This window comes from Hyperoodon ampullatus, assembly GCF_949752795.1.
Source record: "Hyperoodon ampullatus genome assembly, chromosome: X".
NCBI lineage: Eukaryota > Metazoa > Chordata > Mammalia > Artiodactyla > Ziphiidae > Hyperoodon > Hyperoodon ampullatus.
The window spans coordinates 51,980,838-52,002,209 of NC_136913.1; the positions used below are offsets into that span (position 1 = coordinate 51,980,838).

General features: G+C 37.2%; 1 pseudogene across 1 annotated transcript in view; it reads left to right on the forward strand.

Moving 5' to 3' along the window:
* The first annotated feature begins 2,899 nt into the window (after window positions 1-2,899).
* The window catches only part of LOC307069658 (Y-box-binding protein 3-like), a 34,626-nt pseudogene continuing 16,153 nt past the window's right edge, over window positions 2,900-21,372 (forward strand). Inside the window, exons 1-2 of the transcript in view lie at window positions 2,900-2,929; window positions 3,470-3,655. The product of the transcript in view is annotated as a Y-box-binding protein 3-like (transcript). The remainder of the gene's footprint in view (window positions 2,930-3,469; window positions 3,656-21,372) is intronic.

Below are 21,372 nucleotides of genomic sequence, written 5' to 3' on the forward strand. Positions count from 1 at the left end.
TCAAAAAGAAATCTTCCTTTAAGTGTGTTTAAAGGAGCAGCATTTGTTTCTTTTATCAGCAGGGTCTGATTGGGAATGTCAGATGTTTTTCCTTCAGTGGTAGGAGACCACAGGAGTTAAAAAATAATACAATAATGATAAGGGAAGGTCACAGTAATGTGTCAGAAAGACATCACAATGTAATGATAGGCAATATTAACAGTAGAGTAAAGGAGGAGAAAAAGGTCTTAGAGAATCAGAAAATTAATCTTATTCTGTCATCTTGGGAGGAATCTGTCCACTCCTGAAGTCAGTGTCACCTGGAAGACTGCGAGGAATCCTCAGTTTAAGGTCTTCAGATGGAGTGGATATCCAGTAGACAGGGGGATGTAATGAGGAACAACTCAAGGATCAACACTCTGGAGCTTTACTGGTAGTTGTTAACAGTACCTGCTAAGACTTTTTTTTTTTTAAACCTGGGCTCAAGGGCAGATTTTTCTGATGCTTATTTCAGAAGACCAAGTCTCCAGGTTGCAGATCATGTACAGGCTGTTTAGGTGAGTGTTTTGGAGATTTGCTCATATCCGTGAGATAAAGCTGGAAGTATCACATGAGGGCTTTCAAGTAATTAACCCTATCAGTTTGTAGAAACAGTAGAATCCAAAATTGGGGATGAGGTTCCCAAGTGTATGGACGGGCCTGATATGAATTAATAAGTAGATAAACTGTGAGTCCCAGATGGGGTTGATCTTACAGACATGAAAGTTAATGGTAATATTTGAGGCCATGGAAAAGTTTTGAGGGGCTTTACCAATTTTAGTTTTAACATTCCATATTTATGATGGATTACAGTTGTATTATAGAAATGATCAATCTGTTTCTATTTGATTTAATTTTGGTAGGTGGAGAAAATTATTTATTTCATCTGTTTTAAAATTAATTCAAATTAATTCAAATTAAGTGGTATGCTACTTACATAAATATCTACTGTATCTGAATGATTACTTCTTTTCTCATTCCTAGTATCATTTAGTTGTCTCTCTTTCTCTCTCTCTCTCTCTCTCTCTCAATAACCATTGCTATACATTTCTCCATTTCTTCTGCATTTCCTAAGAACAAGCGTTTGGTTTGCTTGAACTTCTTTATGGAGTTTTTTTTTTCTTTTCTCTTTATTTAATTTTGATAAATGTTCCTTCCTTTCACTTTCTTGTATTTATTCTGTTATTCTCATTCTAATTTCATATTTTTGTTGCTTAGCTCATTAATCTGCTTTTCTAATATAAGCATTTGGTGTTATAAATGTTCCTCAAACTACCATTTTGGTGTATTCCACAAGATTTGATAGGGGCTATTTTCATTTGTTTGCAATATTTCTTAATTTCTATTATGATTAATAATTACAATTTATCCCTTCTTGGTCATACATATCACTTGATTCAGGTCGCATTTTTAAACGTTCCCACCCTAAGTTGTTTGTTTCTATTTTTCTTGGGTTATTATCTTTTAACATAATTACATTGCATTCAGAGAGCATGGTTTCCACCTTCACAACACTTTTTTGAAAATTGCTGACATATTTTTGTACCCTAGTGTATTATCAGTTTTTCTAAATGTTCCAATTGGGCTTCCAAATAATATATATTCTCTAATCTTTAGACCTAGTATTGTGTACATGCCCATTAGATCAAGATTTTAATAGGGTTCTTCAAATCTTCCTTACCATTGGTAATAGTTATTGTTTTCTTAATTGATCAGTTACTGAGCAAGACACTAAAAGTTCCCAATCTGTGAATTTGTCAATTTCTGTGCATTTTTGGCAAATGTATATTTTGAGCTTTCGGAATTATCATCACACTAATTAGCCCCTAATCCCTCCTTTTAATCATTTAAAAACTGAGATAATCATTTAAAAAATGTTCACAACTGTATACTTTTGATGCTGGAATGCCCTTATGATTTAGATAGTCCTCTTTTAACGGTCATATGGCTCCATTTTGAATTTTTCCTAGTAATCTGTAATTTGCAGTTGTTCCTGTCATCTTATTTCTGCTTCCTATTTATTGTGATTTTTTCCCTACACTTTTCATGTATTATTCACTTTTTCTGTTTTGTATTGCACTGACTGAGTCTCTGTAGGATGGACTCAGCGTTCTTTAATACTTTATTCCCTCTAGTGGTTTGGAAGTAATATATCCTATTTCTATTTGTCACATTAACCCATGACATTTTACCAGTGTTGCCGAGTCAGGTGTGCTGCTATGAGTAAATACTTGTTGATAGACAGCTTTACCCTAACCCAGTGTTCCTTAGGGAAAAATTTAAGACATCAACAGAATCTAATGGACATCATGACAAAGATTTAAACCCAGTTGTTCACATTTAGGGATGGAGAGTTTGTAGTAGAGCAAGGAGCTAATATTTACTGAACAACTTTAATATTCCAAGCAATTTATATGCATTTTTCTCATTTGACACTCACAAAAACCATACCAGGTATGCATTCTTATATCCTCATTTGAAATGGGAAAAGTGAGAATCAGAGAATTTAGCCTTTCCCTTATCACATAGCCAGTCATTTCAGGAATGAATCTAGGTCTCTTTGACTGTAAACATCAGGGGCTCCCTATATTCCACATTGTCTTCAGAGGTAGATACATACACCATAGCCACATGAGGACTCTCACATTGAACAGGTAAATTTATGAGGCCTTGAGACGTGTTCAGCCATAGCAAAGTGACCTTCTATTTGCCGCACAACTCAACTTCTTTTTTTCCTCAAAACTGCCATTGCCACACAACTGCAGATAATTCATCTTCTATCGATTCCTTTCAGCAAACTTGAAGGACACATAAGCATTCACGTTTCGGGGACATATTCATCAGGCTGTCTGTAAGGTTTTGCCAAACACGTGTGTTCACCATGTCTAGCCTGCAGCAGGGTCATATGTCGGTTAGGGATACGTGGGCTTCGGGTATGTAGATGAACCCACCCCGTGCATGACACTTTCAATATGGGACCGCTACAGGGATTTCTATCAGCCTGCATCACGTTTCACTCCTATGGCTCTTAATGGATTTCTGCAATACTTCTAGGAGCAACACATTTCAACATGCCCTCTGTTGAGAGGCATGAGCCTCTGTTTGCCCATGCGACTTGAGCCCACATTGTTAGCTTCGCTCAGCTTCCAAAGACCTAAGAGTTACAATGTCTGCGTTTGCAAGGTTTGAAAGCAATCAGTCCACGCGTCCTACACGAGGGATAGTTTGGGATCACTGAAGGAGCATTGTCAGGAAAACGGTGCGAAGAGCTGACATCAAATGGATCCCGTTCCTTTATGACAGTCTTCAGGATATGCGGGTGGAGAAAGCACAAGCTGCCCGTGGGCCTGAGGTTCCTGCTTGTGTGGAGCTCCAATTCAAAAGCAGGCACCTCTCCAAAAGCTCGGTGGAAAATCCTCTGAAATGACCCAGGTTTTGTCTCTGCCACTAGGCTCAGGGCTCAAGGAGTGAACGAAATTGTGTTCCACACTGGACGTCCACCGACACAGAGAAAGTAACATTCTTTGCCGAGGTGGGCAAGCAGCATGTGGCCACGTGCCTTAAAAGAACTTTTGCTCCCTGTGGGCTTCAGAACCGAGCACTCAGCGCGGCTTATGGGAGCCCTTGTGGAAACCGGGTAGCACAGTTCTCCAATAGGTTTCACTACATTCTAGACCCTTAACCTATGTGTTTCCTGCACGGAAAGCAACATGGTATACCATTGCTTCCATCCGGCCCACCTCAGTCTTATGCATTTTTGAACAGGGAGAAACTGTTTTCTCATGCCATAGGAAAGGCCTCCTTTGCAATGGACTTGAGGACACAGTGCCAAGAAGACTTTTCTATGTTCCCTCCTGTGATTGTAACCACTGTGTGTGAACACAAGTCAACTCAAGCTTCAGCCAATAAGGACTTCCTGCACTCAAGGAACAAACACGAACCCAGGATTTCTTTCCTGCATGCAGCAATGAACCAACCCCTGCCTTCCTTGTAGGAGTAGCATCTTCAAACTTGCTTTTGGAAGGCTTTCTCCTCCCGTCCCCTGGTGCACCCTTCGCTAAGCTTCACCTCCAAGAAGCATATATAAATTATAGTTTTTTAATTCACACCACTCATCACCGCCGGTGTCACTGCACTTGGTGTGACCTTCTATTTTTGAAGGAACCCTTTCTGGGGAAACGGTTGCAGAACCATCTGTCTCCACAGGGCTTCATATTGGAAATCGGCCAGGCTTATTTGTGACGTGCGTCAACCTGCTGTTTCCTCCTATTCTCTTTAGATGCCTCTATGTGAGCAAGGGGTTTTAAGGGAGCCAGTGCAACACAGTGCCAGAGGATGTCTGTAACAAATGATACCATGTGCTCGCCCGACTTAGTCCCAGTTCCCTATATACTGAATGAAATCTGCATATGAAATTTTCTTCATCTAGCCTGTCAGGTACACATCGTATTTACACTTTGAGAAACTACCTTCCTATGTGGTTTGAAAGGCTGTCATTCCTTAAGAAACACGGAGCATAGCAGTGTTTGAATGAATTGGTGGTTGGCGTGTTGGGAAAAGGGGTGCAAACCTTCCAGAACCTGCTTTGAAAAAGCTGGATAAGAACTAGCCAATCCTGAAAGAATCGTGGATATCACATTGCTTTCATCCAGCTCATCACTTGCACGTGCGCATCCCATCTGGGGAACGAGCCTGGCTGTGCTTTCTGCACAAGGGTTATTTTACTCCATTTCGCATATGGAACACAGAGCTCGGGGCAGCATGAAGGCATCTCTGTGAAAGTGCTATTTCCAGGTCTCCCTTATAATTGGCTCCCTGTATGGAACTCTGTAGCTAAGCTCCAAATCCAGAAAAGGCCAGAAGCCTAACATTGCTTTCACCTACCTTGAAGGGCCCATACCCATTTCCCTTAAGGGGGACACATTTGCCAGGCCATCAGTAAGGTTTTGCCAAACACGTGGCTTCACACACCCAGCCAGGTGCAGGGGCACTGGGCGGTTACCGACATGGGGGATTCAGGTATGTAGAAGAAACCACACAGTGCATGACACTTTCAGTAGGGGACCAATCCAGGGATTTGTATCACCCTGCATCACGTTTCTTTCCTATAGCTCATAACGGACCTCTGCACTCCTTCTAGGAGCAACACGTTTCAACATGCCCTCTGTTGAGAGGCATGAGCTTCTTTTTGCCCATGGGACTTGAGCCCACTTTATTAGCTTCACTCCAGCTCCAAAGACCTAAGTGTTAGAGTGTCTGGATTTTGCAAGTTTTAGAGGTAATCGCTCCATGCGTCCCACACGAGGGATAGCTTCTGGTCACTGAAGGAGCCCTCTCAGAAAACTTGGTGACGAAAGCTCTGAATAAAGGTATCTTGTTCCTTAGGACTGTCTTCATGGTATATAGGTGGAGAAGGCACTGGCTGCCACTGGGTCTGATGACTCTGCTTGTGTTGAATTTTGAAAGAAAGACTCTCTCAAAGCACTCAGTTTTGAAGCCTCTGAGATGACACATGTTTTGTGTCTGCCACTAGGCTCCAGTTTCAATTGTGTGAAAAAATTTGTGTTCCAGAAGGCTCTATTCTTAGTGATTAAATGTCCCCTACTTTGCCCAGGTGTGCCAACATCTCCTTGCCTAGTTTCTTCAAGTGCTTTTCCTTTATTTGTCCTTCAGAGCAAGATCATCATTCCTTGTTCCACATCCTTTCCTCTTATCTACTTTGTGTGAATAATTAATACATCATAACAAACTATATCATAGGTATGTTTATGAGGAAATATTGTATAGGCTATATATTTTATCATTTTTTGGAAATGTCACACGAATATTTTACATGTGCTTTTAGCAATAGGATTAAAGGGAGCACTGATACATACAATGAGTAGTTCTGATCTGTGCCAACTTCACCAGACAGTTCTCTTTTTATCCTGATAATGTGGTTAAGTGTAGTTTTAGAAGTAACACAATCTTTCTATTTTGATAGGGAGACAATCATTTGGTAAACAGTTCAGATCAGTTTGTAGGAATGGTGTTACCATCTTGGCCTGGATTCTTGAGTCAGTTGTCTACCCCTGTTGTCATATTTTCATCCTTTGTGAGTATTGTTTGTGTTCAGCAGTCCTTTTATAGACCATTCCAGTTTGATGGTTCTTCCTTAGTAGGAAAGATGAGTTCACGTGTCAATTCCATTAGTTTCACTGTGCATGAGCTACTTAAGAGTACCTGACAAAAATTATTTTATCTAGATTGGAGACAGACCTTTAAATGTTGTCTCTTTCCAGTATGCATAATCCCTTCTTTGCAGGTCTTGGAGCAAGTGTTTTCATACAAAGACAGATTGCCGTGATAAACTTAAGAGGCAAACTGAGAGTGTCCTTTTAATAATTCAAGTAAATTTTAAAATAATTTAATATAGCAACATGGTGCTATCCGGGAAGTGAGTCTTAGGCAGTAATGCAGACCTCAATTTACAAACCTAGAATTTAATATCCACAGAAGCATTATCATTTTCACTCTATAATTACCCTCAGTTATATCTAATATTGCCACGTTAAGACTAACTTGTTTGCAAAATAAGTCTGGTTAATTGATCTCATAGGTTTGTTTGTTTGTTTGTTTAATTGACTATGCTGAATGTTCTATAAAGAATATCAGATGAAACTTTTCAAGAGCTTCTCAAGGCTAAGGATGTTATGCCAAGGACGTGCCACAGATTCTGCCTGTGATATCTTTGGGTTTGAGTGAAATAATTTTTTCTCGAGATCCCCAAAACACCTTGATATTTTTGCAACTGTCAGGATATTATTCATCTGAAAAGGCTTCTGGGAACCTAAGAGTTTCCCATTTCTGGGAGCATTAGTTAGAGGTAAAAGATAATTGTTTCAATTCTATTTACAAAGGTGCAATTTACAAAGTTGCTGGAAGTCATAATTAGCTTAAGGGGAAAGGTTTCCTTATATCTGGAAAAATAGATAAAGGCCAGTAATATTTCAGACAAAAACCTTAAACTTATAATCTTATCCATCAGTTCATTCTTTCCTATATAACTAATCGTTGATCTTCATCTTTGGTTAGCAGTTTTATGAAACCATCAGGGTTTCCATTAGAATTTTAAAATTTCTTACCCAGTTCAGCAGTATGACCTAATATTTATCAGAAACCTGTACTTGTCAAAAGGTCTTTTCTATGAATCTTCTTGAAGATGAAACATTTTTGCAAAAGTCTGAGAGTGAAACACATAACTCTCTATGAATGACAAAAGGCATGGTTAAAGATCTGATTGCAACGTGTTTGAAAAAGAAACGTAATCAAGTTGCTGTGACATACAACATTTTATGATAATAACTAGATTTATGACTGATAGCATTTAACCAGGACACATCCGATTTTTGAAATTTTAAAATAAATTCTAGAACATTTTTATCACTGACATTTACCCTTAGAGTATAACCTTAGATTATTTATCACCCACCGCTCATATGACAATGTTTCCCATGTAATTTAACATAACAAATAATCTTAATTTGTTTAATATTTCTCTCTGAGATGCCTCAGGAGTCCTCTGAAGCATCACAAATTTAACTAGATGTCAATGGAACTTTGATTATAATTTAATCCTGAGGAAGTTTGTTAAAAACATCAAAAAATTTTTAAAACACCTGGTCAAATAAGATCATAGGTTACTGTGAAATCATACTTATTTGCTTGACCAAAGTGACAATAAAAGATTTCAAAAGCAATAGAGAAAGTTCTCAATATTTCAAGAAAACTTTGTTCACTTAGCAGAGAGAGAAAATTAAACTCCAGTCCTGCACCAGCTTACTTTTAATAATAAAACTTATTTATTAATTAAATTGTATGTAATCTTAACCAGTCCTGAGCATGCACAAAACTCTTTTCTCAAGGTTCATTTTCCACAAACCTTCCACAATGCTGTATCCATCTTAGTGTGTCCCTTATTTTCTTTACCATTTAGAAGTAGCCAGCTTCAGGACAATATTACTTTCTTTTCCCTTAACAAATATTTCTCCATTCTTCATAACATCTCTTACTGACAACATATATCCTACTTTCTTTACATACTGAAATGTCTCCCTTATTATTTCTAGTAGCTTTAATTTCATGTATATTGCAATTTTTTAACTCTTAAAAGCCTTAATATCTAGTGAAAACCAAGAAACAAGCAATTGTGAACTGTTTGTCTTACCAGGATTTTTTGATTGGAAAACTTATGAACATATTCCTTAATTAAGTTCTCCAAAAACATACATTTTGTTCAGAGCATAATTTATTTCTCCAATGTGGCAAAAGGCCTAGTGTGTGCCTAATAAACCCAAACATCCTTAGTTTTTCTCTAGTAGGACAAAAGTAGGTAAACTTAGACTGATTTAGCAAGTAAAGTTCCAGTATTTTCTCTTATTTGAAATGATCTGGATATTCAAAGAATTCCCATCATTTAAATATAATTAAGCAAAACTCCAAAGTTTCAAGATACCAAAAATCTGGAAACCTAAAACATAGTTATTCTTAAAGAGTTCACCTAAAAGATTCTATCCCATTGATATCTATTTCATTACTTATGACAATATCATCATGCCAACATAATTTTTCTTGTTGACAAATTTTGCAACAGATATACTATGAAATTATTTGACTTTCAGTAAACCTAGATACAATAAAAATACTCTACTTAATGTTGATAACTCTAAAGGCATGCCTGTATTAATTAAACCAACAAACTTAAACTCACTTTAATACCAGACATTCATTAAATACTGAATATTCCCCAGACCACATGAAGCTGCAATTCATTCAGGTTAGTTACTTTTTTACTTCTGAGAATTTATATAAGCACTTAATTTCCTCTAATCCAATTAAATAGAGATCATTTACAAATTAGTTTTCACATAAAGACACACAGAAACAGAGATTTCATAGCTTTATTTTAAAATGTAGTCATGAATTAGATATTATAATATAAAAGTTATTGGTTTATAAATAAACTTTGAAATAAATTAAGCTTACTCGCTTGAGTTTAAAAAGGCCTCTCTTTTCCCCTCTTTTCCTTTAGTTTCAGATTGCAGTAATTAAACCAAGGCTGTAACCTCAGTCAATGTGGACTGTGTTTTCATTTCAAGGACCTGATAAGAGTAATTAACTTCAAGATTTCTCTTAGGAATAATTTTCTTCTCTCAAAGTCAGAATATTGAAAAGAAAAGTTATGAAGCCAGCTTTCACTAACTGCATATGCAAAAATAAATCACCAGTTTGGGAATATTAAAAGAGTTTTATCTTGGCCGTATTATTTTCTACAGACTTAAAAATATTGTGACCACATGCAGTTAGAAAAATATTAGCAGCATGGCTTAAAATTTTCCACCTTTTAAAAATACATGATAGGGGAATAGAGCTCTTATTTCCTATTTTTATTTTACATGGTTGGTGTTACTGGAAACAGACAGACCAGAACCAGGTAGATCAGTATCTGGAAGCCTCCCTGGGTTGCAGTTCCCTAGCACAGGAATTGAAAGTTTCCTACCAGCTGTTCCAGACTGGGGTGTAGACGACACTTTAGGGGTGTTTCCCAATTCCCACTCAGGTGGTGTGGCATGGATGCAGGACTCCTCAACCCAGAAGGGAATACGCAATTAAATCAGCATTCCACTCAAAACCAGATGACCAAATCCTATGCCTTTTGCCCAAGAAAGGAAAATTCTGACAAAGGCAATGCAGTAGGGAAGAATGTCCTTGTGTTGTCAAACACAAGGTACTGCCACTTACCAGAGACACCTCACAGACCAGGCCAGGACAAGAGCCTTGCTTCATTCACCATGGAACTGAAATTGCCATGGGCCTGCGATACCCACTCAGTGGCAAGCATGCTCAAGGCTCTCCCTAAGACAAAGGCATTCAGGCAACTGCTGGACAGGATCTGAGTTCCACCACAGGCTGGGGAAAATGTGCCTTTGGTGAGATTCCCACTGGGGATGAAAGTCCCATGTGGGTCAACAAAATTTTACCGAACGAAACTTGGGTCTACTCGCTAAGTGTGTAGCAAAGCCAGTCTAATGACACCTGGGTTGTGGTGAAGGAATGTACAGTATTTATTGCAAGGCACCAAGCAAGGAGAGTGGGCTCCTGTTGAGAGCATGCTCAAAAGACCCATACCCCCTGTGGCTTTCTGGGAAGTGTTTTTCTAAGACAGTGTGAAGGAGAGGGTCATGGGGTGCATGATAAGCTTGTGCATAATTTTCTGACTGGTTCATAGTGAGATAACAGGGTTGTATTTCAGGAATCTCAATTTTCAACCTTCTGGCTCCATCTGGTGTGAGGTCTACATGCCGGTGGTCCTCATGCACTTAACTTCTTCCACCTGGTGGGGATTTTAGTATCCACCAAATGACACGAGGATATGGCTCAGGATGTTATGTGTAGCCCTTGAGGAGCAACTAAAAGTCTTTGACTTTGTTTTATCCATCATTCATATAGATACAAAATTAAAGAAATAGGGCTTCCCTGGTGGCGCAGTGGTTGAGAGTCTGCCTGCCGTTGAAGGGGATACGGGTTCATGCCCCGGTCCAGGAAGATCCCACATGCCATGGAGTGGCTAGGCCCATGAGCCATGGACACTGAGCCTGCCTGTCCGGAGCCTGTTGCTCTGCAACAGGAGGGGCCACAACAGTGAGAGGCCTGCATACCGCAAAAAAAAAAAAAAAAGGTAGAAGCTATACATATATCAGAAAAACAAAGGATTTTAATTGAATAAAAGGAAATATAGACAAAGAAGGTCATTACATAATTATGAAGGCGTCTATACATATAGAAGTTATAAGAGTTTTAAGTGTTAATGCCCTTATTTTGGAGCGCCTAAATACATCAAGCAAAAATTAACAGAGCTAAAAGGAGAAATAAACAACAATACAATATTAGTTAGGGACTTTAATACCCCACTCTCAACAATGGACAAAACATCCAGACAAAACAATTTAGGAAACAGCAGATTTGAAAAACTAAATAGACTATATAGCCCTAACAAACATACACAGAACATTCTCTCTGACACAGTACTCTGCACATACTTCTCAAGGGCACATGGAACATTTTCTAGAATAGACCATAACTTAGGTCATAAAACAAGTCTTACCAAATTCAAGATTTTACTATCATACCAAGTATATTCTCAGTCCATGATGCCAATAAATTTGAAACCAATAGAAAAAGGAGAACTGGAAAATTCACACACATGGAACTTTAAACTACACTCTCCCAAACAACCAGTGGCATAAAGAAGAAATTAAAATGGAAATAAAAAAGAATCTTGAGACAAACAAAAAGGGAAACAGAACATAACAAAAGTTATGGGATACAGCAATAGCAGTTCTGAGGGGAAGTTTATAGCAATAAATGCCTACATTAAGAAGCAAGAGAAACCCCAAATAAACAATTTAACTGTACAACTTAAGTAAAACAAACAAGCAAACAAAATGAACAAAGTAGGCCTAATATTAACAGAAGAAATAAAATAATTAAGATCAGAGGAGAAATTAAATAAAATAAAAAAAGGAAACCAATAGAAAAGAGTAACCAAACTAAGAATTGGTTCTTTGAAAAGATACAGAAAATTGACAAAACTTTTGCCAGATTCTCCAAGAAAAAAGAGAGGAGACCTAATCAAAAAAATTACAAATGAAAAAGTACACAGTAAAACTGACACCACAGAAATACCAAGGATGATTAAAGGTTACCATGAACAACTGCATACCAAAAAAACTGGGCAACCTAGAGGAAATGGAAAAAAAAAGTTGGAAACATACACTCCACCAAGACTGGGTCAGGAAGAAACAGCATGTCTGAATAGACCAATTACTGGTAAGGAGATTGAAACAGTAAAAAAAAAAAAAAAAAAAAAAAATCTAACAGTGATGAGAAGCACAGGACCATGTGGCATCACGGGTGAATTTTACTAAACACTTAAATAATAATTAAAGCAACCTCTCTCAAATTCTTCCAAAAAAATTGAAGAGGAGGGAACTCGCCCAAACTCAATTTATAGGGACAACATTACCCTGTGACCAAAGACAGAAAAAGACACCACCAGAAAACAGCAGAGCAAAATTCCTGATCAGTATAGATGCAAAAATTTTCAATGAAATAGTAGCAAACTAAATTCAGCAACACATTCAAAGGATCAATCACCATGATCAGGTGCAATTTATACCTGAGATGCAAGGATGATTCAACTTTTGCAAATCAATCAATGTGATACATCACCCTAAGAGAATGAGAGTAAAAAATCATATGATATCTCAATAGACACTGAAAAAAACATTTGACGAAATTTATCACTTGTTCATGACTAAAATCTCAAAACTTTAGGTATAAAAGGAATGTACCTTACATAATAAAGGCCATATATGATAACCCACAGCTAACATTAAACTATATAGAGAAAGACTGAAAGCTTTTCCTGTAAGATCCGAAATCAAGACAAGGGTGCTCACTCTCACCACTCCTAGACAACAGTACTGGAAGTCCTTGTGAGGGCCAGAAGGCAAGAAAAAGAAATAAAAGTCATCAGAAGGGAAAGGAAGAAGTAAATTTGCCTCTGTTTGCTGATGATATGGCTTTATATACAGAGCATCCCAAGGACTACACAAAAACTCTGTTAGATCTTATCAACAAGTTCCATAAAGTTGCAGAGCACAAAATTAACATACAAAAAAATCAGCAACATTTCTATATACTAACAACAAGTCATCTGAAAAAGAAATTAAGAAAACGATCTATTTACAATAATATCAAAACAACAAATACTTAGGAATAAACTTCACCAAGGAGATGAAAGACCTCTGCACTGAAAATTATAAGACATTGATGAAAGATATGAAAGAAGACACAAATAAATGGAAAGGTATCCTGTGTTCATGGATTGGAAGAATTAACATTGCTAACATGTCAATACTACCAAAAGCCAATGCAACCCTTCTCACAACTCTAATGGCATTCTTTACAGAAGAAGAAAAAACACTCCTAAAATTTATATGGAGCCAGAAAAGACCCCAAGTGGCAAAAGCAGCCCAGAAAATGAAGGACAAATAAGGAGGCACAACACTTCCTGATTTCAAGCTAAATTATAAAGCTATAGTGATCAAAACAGTATCATACTGGTATAAAAAAAAAGACCAATAAATCAGTGGAACAGAATCCAGAGCCCAGGAATGAAGACAAGCATATGTGGTCGACTAATACTCTTACAAGGGAGACAAGAATTCTCAATGGAGAAAAGACAGTCTCTTCAATACATGTTAGGAAAACTAGATCTTAACATGTAAAAGAATGAAACTAGATCCCTATCTTACAGCATACACAAAAATTAACTTGAAATGGATTAAACACTTAAGTATAAGACCTGAAACATTAAAACTCCTGGAAGAAAACATAGTAAAAAAAAAAATTCCTTGGCATGTCTTGGCAATGACGTTTTTGGGTATGATGCCTAAGCACAAGCAACAAAATTAAAAGTAAACAAGCAGAGCTACCTAAAACTAAAATGTTTCTGCACAGCAAAAGTAACAACTCAAAAATGAGAAAAGGCAAACTAGGGAATTTGAGAAACATTTTGCAAACCATATATCTGACTAGTGGTTAGTATCCAGAATATATAAAGAACACACACAAGTCAATAGCAAAAGGAAACATAATCTAATTTACAAATTGGCTAAAACCCTGAATAGATATTTTTCCCAAGATGATATATGAATAGCCAACAGGTACATGAAAAGATGCTCAACATTAGGAAAGTGGAACTCATAATCACAATGAGGTATCACTTCCCACCTGTTAGTATGGCTATCAACAAAACACAAGTGATAAGAAATTCTGGCTAAGATTTGGAGGGAAGACTTCTGCACTGTTGGTAGGATTCTTAACTGGTACAGCCCCTATGAATAACAGTATAGAGGATCCCAAAAATATTAAAAATAGAACTACCATGTGATTTGCAGTTTCACTACTGGTAATGTAAATGAAGGTAATGGAAAAAATAAATGGAAAAGATAGCTGCACCACAACTTTCAGAGCAGCATTATTGAAAAAAGCAAAGACATGGAAAAAACCTGAGTTGCCATCAGTGGATAAATGCATAAAGAAGTTATGGTGTGTGTATGTATGTGTATATATATATATATATATATATATATATATATATATATATATATATAATATTATATAGATATATAGTATAATACATTTATAAATATAATATATATTATATAATATATATTATATATTATATTATATATATTATATTAATATATATATCACACAAGCAGGAGGGGAACTGAGGATATATGTATATGCATAGCTGATTCACTTTGTTATACAGCAGAAACTAACAGAACAATGTAAAGCAATTATACTCCGATAAAGATGATAAAAAAAAAGTTATGATATATATATATATATAAATATACACACACATATATACATGTACACACACAGAAGCACACATAATACTGATGGATACTGAAGGCACTATACCAAATGAAATAAATCACACAGGAAAAGACAAACACTCTATGATCACATTTATATACTCATAGAAATAGAGATCATATTTGTGATTCCAGAGGAAAGTGGTGGAGTGTGTGGAATTTAGAGGAAGGTGGTCAAAATCTACTAGTTTTCAGCCATAAAATAAATAAATACTGTCTCTGTCGTCTTTGGCACCAGCAACAACACTTGGCTGAGGACCGTTTTCCCACTATTTGGAAGAACGACTGTCCCAGGTGCAAAGTGTCACCATCCACCTTTGAAATTGCCATTACAGGTCTTTTTACTTGCCAAAGGAAGACAGCAAATGAAAGGATCCCTGAGTGGAAAGTAGGTGTGTGACTGCATCCTTGTGAGCATCCCAAGAGTGCCCTGCAATCTAAGCCAGCTCCCTGGGCACTTGCCATGTGGCTGACACAGTCTTCGTGTTCCAGCTGGTATCAGGCCTGAACCTCTGAGGTGGGAGAGCCAAGGTCAGGACATTGGACCACCAGAGACCTTTGGACCCACAGAATATCAATTGGCGTGAGCTCTCCCAGAGATCTCCATCTCAACACTAAGACCCGGCTCCACTCAATGACCAGCAAGTTCCTGTGTTGCACAGCACAAGCCAAACAACTAACAGGACAGGAACACAAACCCACCCATTAGCAGACAGCCTGCCTAAAATCATACTAAGTTCACAGACACCCCAAAACACACAACCAGACGCAGTCCTGCCCACCAGAGGGACAAGATCCAGCCTCATCCACCAGAACACAGGAACCAATCCCCTCTATGAAGAAGCTTATGCCACACACTGAGCCAACATTAACCACTGGGGGCAGACACCAAAAGCAACGGGGACCACAAACCTGCAGCCTGAGAAAAGGAGACCCCAAACTCAGTAAGTTAAGCAAATGAGAAGACAGAAAAATATACAGCAGATGAAGGAGCAAGGTAAAAACCCACCAGACCAAACAAATGAAGAGGAAATCCAGTCTACCTGAAAAAGAATTCAGAGTAATGATAGTAAAGATGATCCAAAATCTTCAAAATAGAATGGAGAAAATAAAAGAAATGTTTAAACACAGACCTAGAAGAGCTAAAGAGAAAACAAACAATGATGAACAGCACAATAAATGAAATTAAAAATTCTCTAGAAGGCATCAATAGCAGAATAACACAGGCAGAAAAATGGGTAAGTGAACTGGAATATAAAATAGTGGAAACAATTACTGCAGAGCACAATACAGAAAAAAGAATGAAAAGAGCTGAGGACAGTCTCAGACTTCTGGGACAACATTAAACACACCAATATTCGAATTATAGGGGTTCCAAAAGACGAAGAGAAAAAAAAGGGACTGAGAAAATATTTGAAGAGATTATAGTAGAAAACTTCCCTAATATGGGAAAGGAAATAGTCAATCAATCCAGGAAGCACAGAGTCCCATACAGGATAAATCCAAGGGAAAACATGCCAAGACACATATTAATAAAACTTTCAAAAATTAAATACAGGGCTTCCCTGGAGGCACAATGTTTATGAATCCACCTACCAACGCAGGGGCCACGGGTTTGAGCCCTGGTCTGGGAGGATCCCACATGCCACAGAGCAGCTAAGACACTGCACTACAACTACTGACCCTGGCTCTGGAGCCCGTGAGACACAACTACTAAAGCCCGTGCACCTAAATGCCATGCTCCACAACAAGAGAAGCCACCGCAATGAGAAGCCCATGCTCCACAATGAAGAGCAGCCCCTGCTTACCACAACTAGTGAAAGCCTGCACACAGCAACAAATACCCAATACAGCCAAAAATAAATAAATAGATTAATTTAAGAAAAGTAAAATACAAAGAAAAAATATTAAAAGCAGCAAATAATATACAATAGAATCCACGTAAGGTTAACAGCTGATCTTTCAGCAGAACCTCTGCAAGCTGGAAGGTAGTGGCAGGACATATTTAACGTGATGAAAGGAAAAAAAACTACAATAAAGATTACTCTACCCAGCAAGGACCTCATTCAGATTCGATTAGAAATTAAAAGCTTTATGGACAAGCAAAAGTTAAGAGAATTCAGCACCACCAAACAAGCTTTACAACAAATATTAAAGGAACTCCGCCAGGCAGAAACACAAGAAAAGGAAAAGATTTACAATATAAAACCCCAAATAATTAAGAAAATGGTAATAGGGACGTACATACCGATTATGCCATTAAATGTAAAAGAAATAAATGCTCCAACCAAAAGACAAACACTGGCAAAATGGATGCAAAAACAAGAACCATGTATATGCTGTCAACAAGAGACCCACTTCAGACCTAGGGACACATACAGACTGAATGTGAGGAGATGGAAAAAGATATTCCATGCAAATGGGAATTCAAAGAAATCTGGAGTAGCAATTCTTATATCAGACAAAATAGACTTTAAAATAAAGACTATTACAGGACACAAAGAAGGACAATACAAAGTGATCAAGGGATCCATCCAAGAAGAAGATATAACAATTGTAAGTATTTATGCACCCAATATAGGAGCACCTCAATACATAAGGCAAATGCTAACAGCCATAAAATGTTAAATCAACAGTAACACAATAGTATGGGACTGTAAGACCTCACTTTCGCCAATGGACAGATCATCCAAAATGAACTTAAATAAGGAAACACAAGCTTTAAATAATACATTAAACAAGAGAGACTTATTTGGTATTTATAGTACATTCCACACCAGAAGAGCAGAAAACACTTTCTTCTCAAGTGCTCATGGAACATTCTTCAGGATAGGTCATACTTTGTGTCACAAATCTTAAATTGGTAAATTTAAGAAAATTAAAACCTTATCAAGTATCTTTCATGACCACAACTCTATGAGACTAGATAACAATTACAGGGAAAAACGTGGAAAAAATACAAACACATGGAGACTAAACAATACACTACTTAATAACGAAGTGACCACTGAATAAATCAAAGAGGAAATAAAAAAAATACCTAGAAACATATGAAAATGGAGACACGATAACCCAAATCCTATGATATATAGCAAAATCAGTTTTAAGAGGGAAGTTTATAGCAAAACAATCCCACATTTAAAAACAGGAAACATCTCGAATAAACAACCTAACCTTGTACCTAAAGCAATTAGAGAAAGAAGAACAAAAACATCCCAACGTTAGCAGAAGGAAAGAAATCATAAAAATCAGATCAGAAATAAATGAAAAAGAAAAGAAGGAAATGATAGCAAAGATCAATAAAACTAAAAGCTGGTTCTTTGAGAAGATAAACAAGATTGATAAACCATTAGCCAGACTCATCAAGAAAAAAAGGGAGAAGACTCAAATCAATAGAATTAGAAATGAAAAAGGAGAAGTAACAAGTGACACTGCAGAAATACAAAAGATCATGAGAGATTACTACAAGCAACTCTATGCCAATAAAATGGACAACCTGGAAGAAATGGACAAATTCTTAGAAATGCACAACCTGCCAAGACTGAATCAGGAAGAAATAGAAAATATGAACAGACTAATCACAAACACTGAAATTGAAACTGTGATAAAAAATCTTCCAACAAACAAAAGCCCAGGACCAGATGGCTTCACAGGCGAATTCTATCAAACATTTAGAGAAGAGCTAACACCTATCCTTCTCAAACTCTTCCAAAATATAGCAGAGGGAGGAGCACTCCCAACCTCATTCTACAAGGCCACCATCACCTTGATACCAAAACCAGACAAGAATGTCACAACGAAAGAAAACTACAGGCCAATATCACTGATGAACATAGATGCAAAAATGCTCAACAAAATACTAGCAAACAGAATCCAACAACACATTAAAAGGATCATACACCATGATCAAGTGGGGTTTATTCCAGGAATGAAAGGATTCTTCAATATATGCAAATCAATCAACATGATAAACCATATTAACTAATTGAAGGAGAAAAACCATATGATCATCTCAATAGATTCAGAGAAACTTTCGAAAAAATTCAACATGCATTTATGATAGAAATCCTGCATAAAGTAGGCATAGAGGGAAGTTTCCTCAACATAATAAAGGCCATATATGACAAACCCACAGCTGACATCGTCCTTAATGGTGAAAAACTAAAACCATTTCCACTATGATCAGGAAAAAGACAAGGTTGCCCACTCTCACCACTCTTATTTAACATAGTTTTGGAAGTTTTAGCCACAGCCATCAGAGAAGAAAAGGAAATAAAAGAATCAAAATCGGAAAAGAAGAAATAAAGCTGTCACTGTTTGAAGATGACATGATATTATACATAGAGAATCCTAAAGATGCTACCAGAAAACTACTAGAGCTAATCAATGAATTTGGTAAAGTATCAGGATACAAAATTAATTCACAGAAATCTCTGGCATTCCTGTACACTAATGATGAAAAATCTGAAAATGAAACCAATAAAACGCTCCCATTTACCCTTGCAACAAAAAGAATAAAATATATAGGAAAAAACCTACCTTAGGACACAAAATCCTGTATGCAGAAACTTATAAGACACTGACGAAAGAAATTAAAGATGATACAAAAAGATGCAGAAATATACCATGTTCTGGATTGGAAGAATCAACATTGTGAAAATGACTCTACTAATCAAAGGAAGCTACAGATTCACAGCAATCCCTATCAAACAACCACTGCCATTTTTCACAGAATTAGAACAAAAAAATTCACAATTTGTTTGGAAACACAAAAGACCCAAATAGCCAAAGCAACATTGAGGACAAAACACGGATCTAGAGGAATCAGGCTCCCGGACTTCAAACTATACTACAAAGCTACTGTAAACAAGACAGTATGGTTCTGGCACAAAAACAGAAAGATAGATCAATGGAACAGGATAGGAAGCCCAGAGATAAACCCACACGCATATGGTCACCTTATCTTTGATAAAGGAGGCAGGAGTATACAGTGGAGAAAGGACAGCCTCTTCAATAAGTGGTGCTGGGTAAACTGGACAGGGACATGTAAAAGTATGAGATTAGATCACTCCCTAACACCATACACAAAAATAAGCTCAAAATGGATTAAAGACCTAAATGTAAGGCCAGAAACTATCAAACTCTTAGAGGAAAACATAGGCAGAACACTCTATGACATAAATCACAGCAAGATCCATTTGAACCACTTCCTAGAGAAATGGAAATAAAAACATAAATAAACAAATGGGACCTAATGAAACTTTAAAGCTTTTGCACAGGTAAGGAAACCGTAATCAAGACCAAAAGACAACCCTCAGAATGGGAGAAAATATTTGCAAATGAAGCAACTGACAAAGGATTAATCTCCAAAATTTATAAGCAGCTCATGCAGCTCAATAGCAAAGAAACAAAAACCCAATCCAAAACCAGGCAGAAGACCTAAATAGACATTTCTCCAAAGAAGATATACAGACTGCCAACAAACACATGAAAGAATGTTCAACATCATTAATCATTAGAGAAATGCAAATGAAATCTACAATGAGATATCATCTCACACCAGTCAGAATGGCCATCATCAAAAAATCTAGAATCAATAAATGCTGGAGAGGGTGTGGAGAAATGGGAAAATTCTTGCACTGCTGGTGGGAATGTGAATTGGTACAGCCTACTATAGTGAACAGTATGGAGGTTCCTTAAAAAACTACAAATAGAATTTCCATATGACCCAGCAATCCCACTACTGGGCATATACCCTGAGAAAACCATAATTCAAAAATAGTCATGTACCAAAATGTTCATTGCAGCTCTATTTACAATAGCCCAGAGATGGAAACAACCTAAGTGTCCATCATCAGATGAATGGATAAAGAAGATGTGGCACATATACACAATGGAATATTACTCAGCCATAAAAGGAAATGAAATTGAGCTATTTGTAATGAGGTGGATAGACCTAGAGTCTGTCATACCGAGTGAAGTAAGTCAGAAAGAGAAAGACAAATACCGTATGCTAACACATATATATGGAATTTAAGAAAAAAAAATGTCATGAAGAACCTAGGGGTAAAACAGGAATAAAGACACAGACCTACTTGAGAATGGACTTGAGGAAATGGGGCGGGGTAAGAATAAGATGTGACAAAGTGAGAGAGAGGCATGGACATATATACACTACCAAACGTAAGGCAGATAGCTAGTGGGAAGTAGCCACATAGCACAGGGAGATCAGCTCAGTGCCTTGTGACCGACTGGAGGACTGGGATAGGGAAGGTGGGAGGGAGGGAGACACAAGAGGGAAGGGATATGGGAACAGATGTATATGTATGACTGATTCACTTTGTTGTAGTGCAGAAGCTAATACACCATTGTGAAGCAATTATACTCCAATAAAGTTGTAAAAAAAAAAAGATCAAGCACAACAAATGTGAACAATAAAGCTTAGTTAAATAAAAAAAAATCTACAAACAATAAATGCTGGAGAGGGTGTGGAGAAAAGGGAACCCTCTTGCACAGCTAGTGGGAATGTAAATTTATACAGCCAATATGGAGAACAGTATGGAGCTTCCTTAAAAAACTAAAAATAGAACTACCATACGGCCCAGCAATCTGACTGATAGTCACATACTATGAGAAAACCATAATTCAAAAAGAATCATGTAGCACAATGTTCATTGCACCTCTATTTACAGTAGCAAGGACATCGAAGCAAGCTATGTGTCCATCAACAGATGAATGGATAAAGAAGACGTGGCACATATATACAATAGAATATTACTCAGACTTGAAAAGAAACGAAATTGAATTATTTGTAGTTAGGTGGATGGACTTAGAGTCTGTCATACACAGTGAAGTAAGTGAG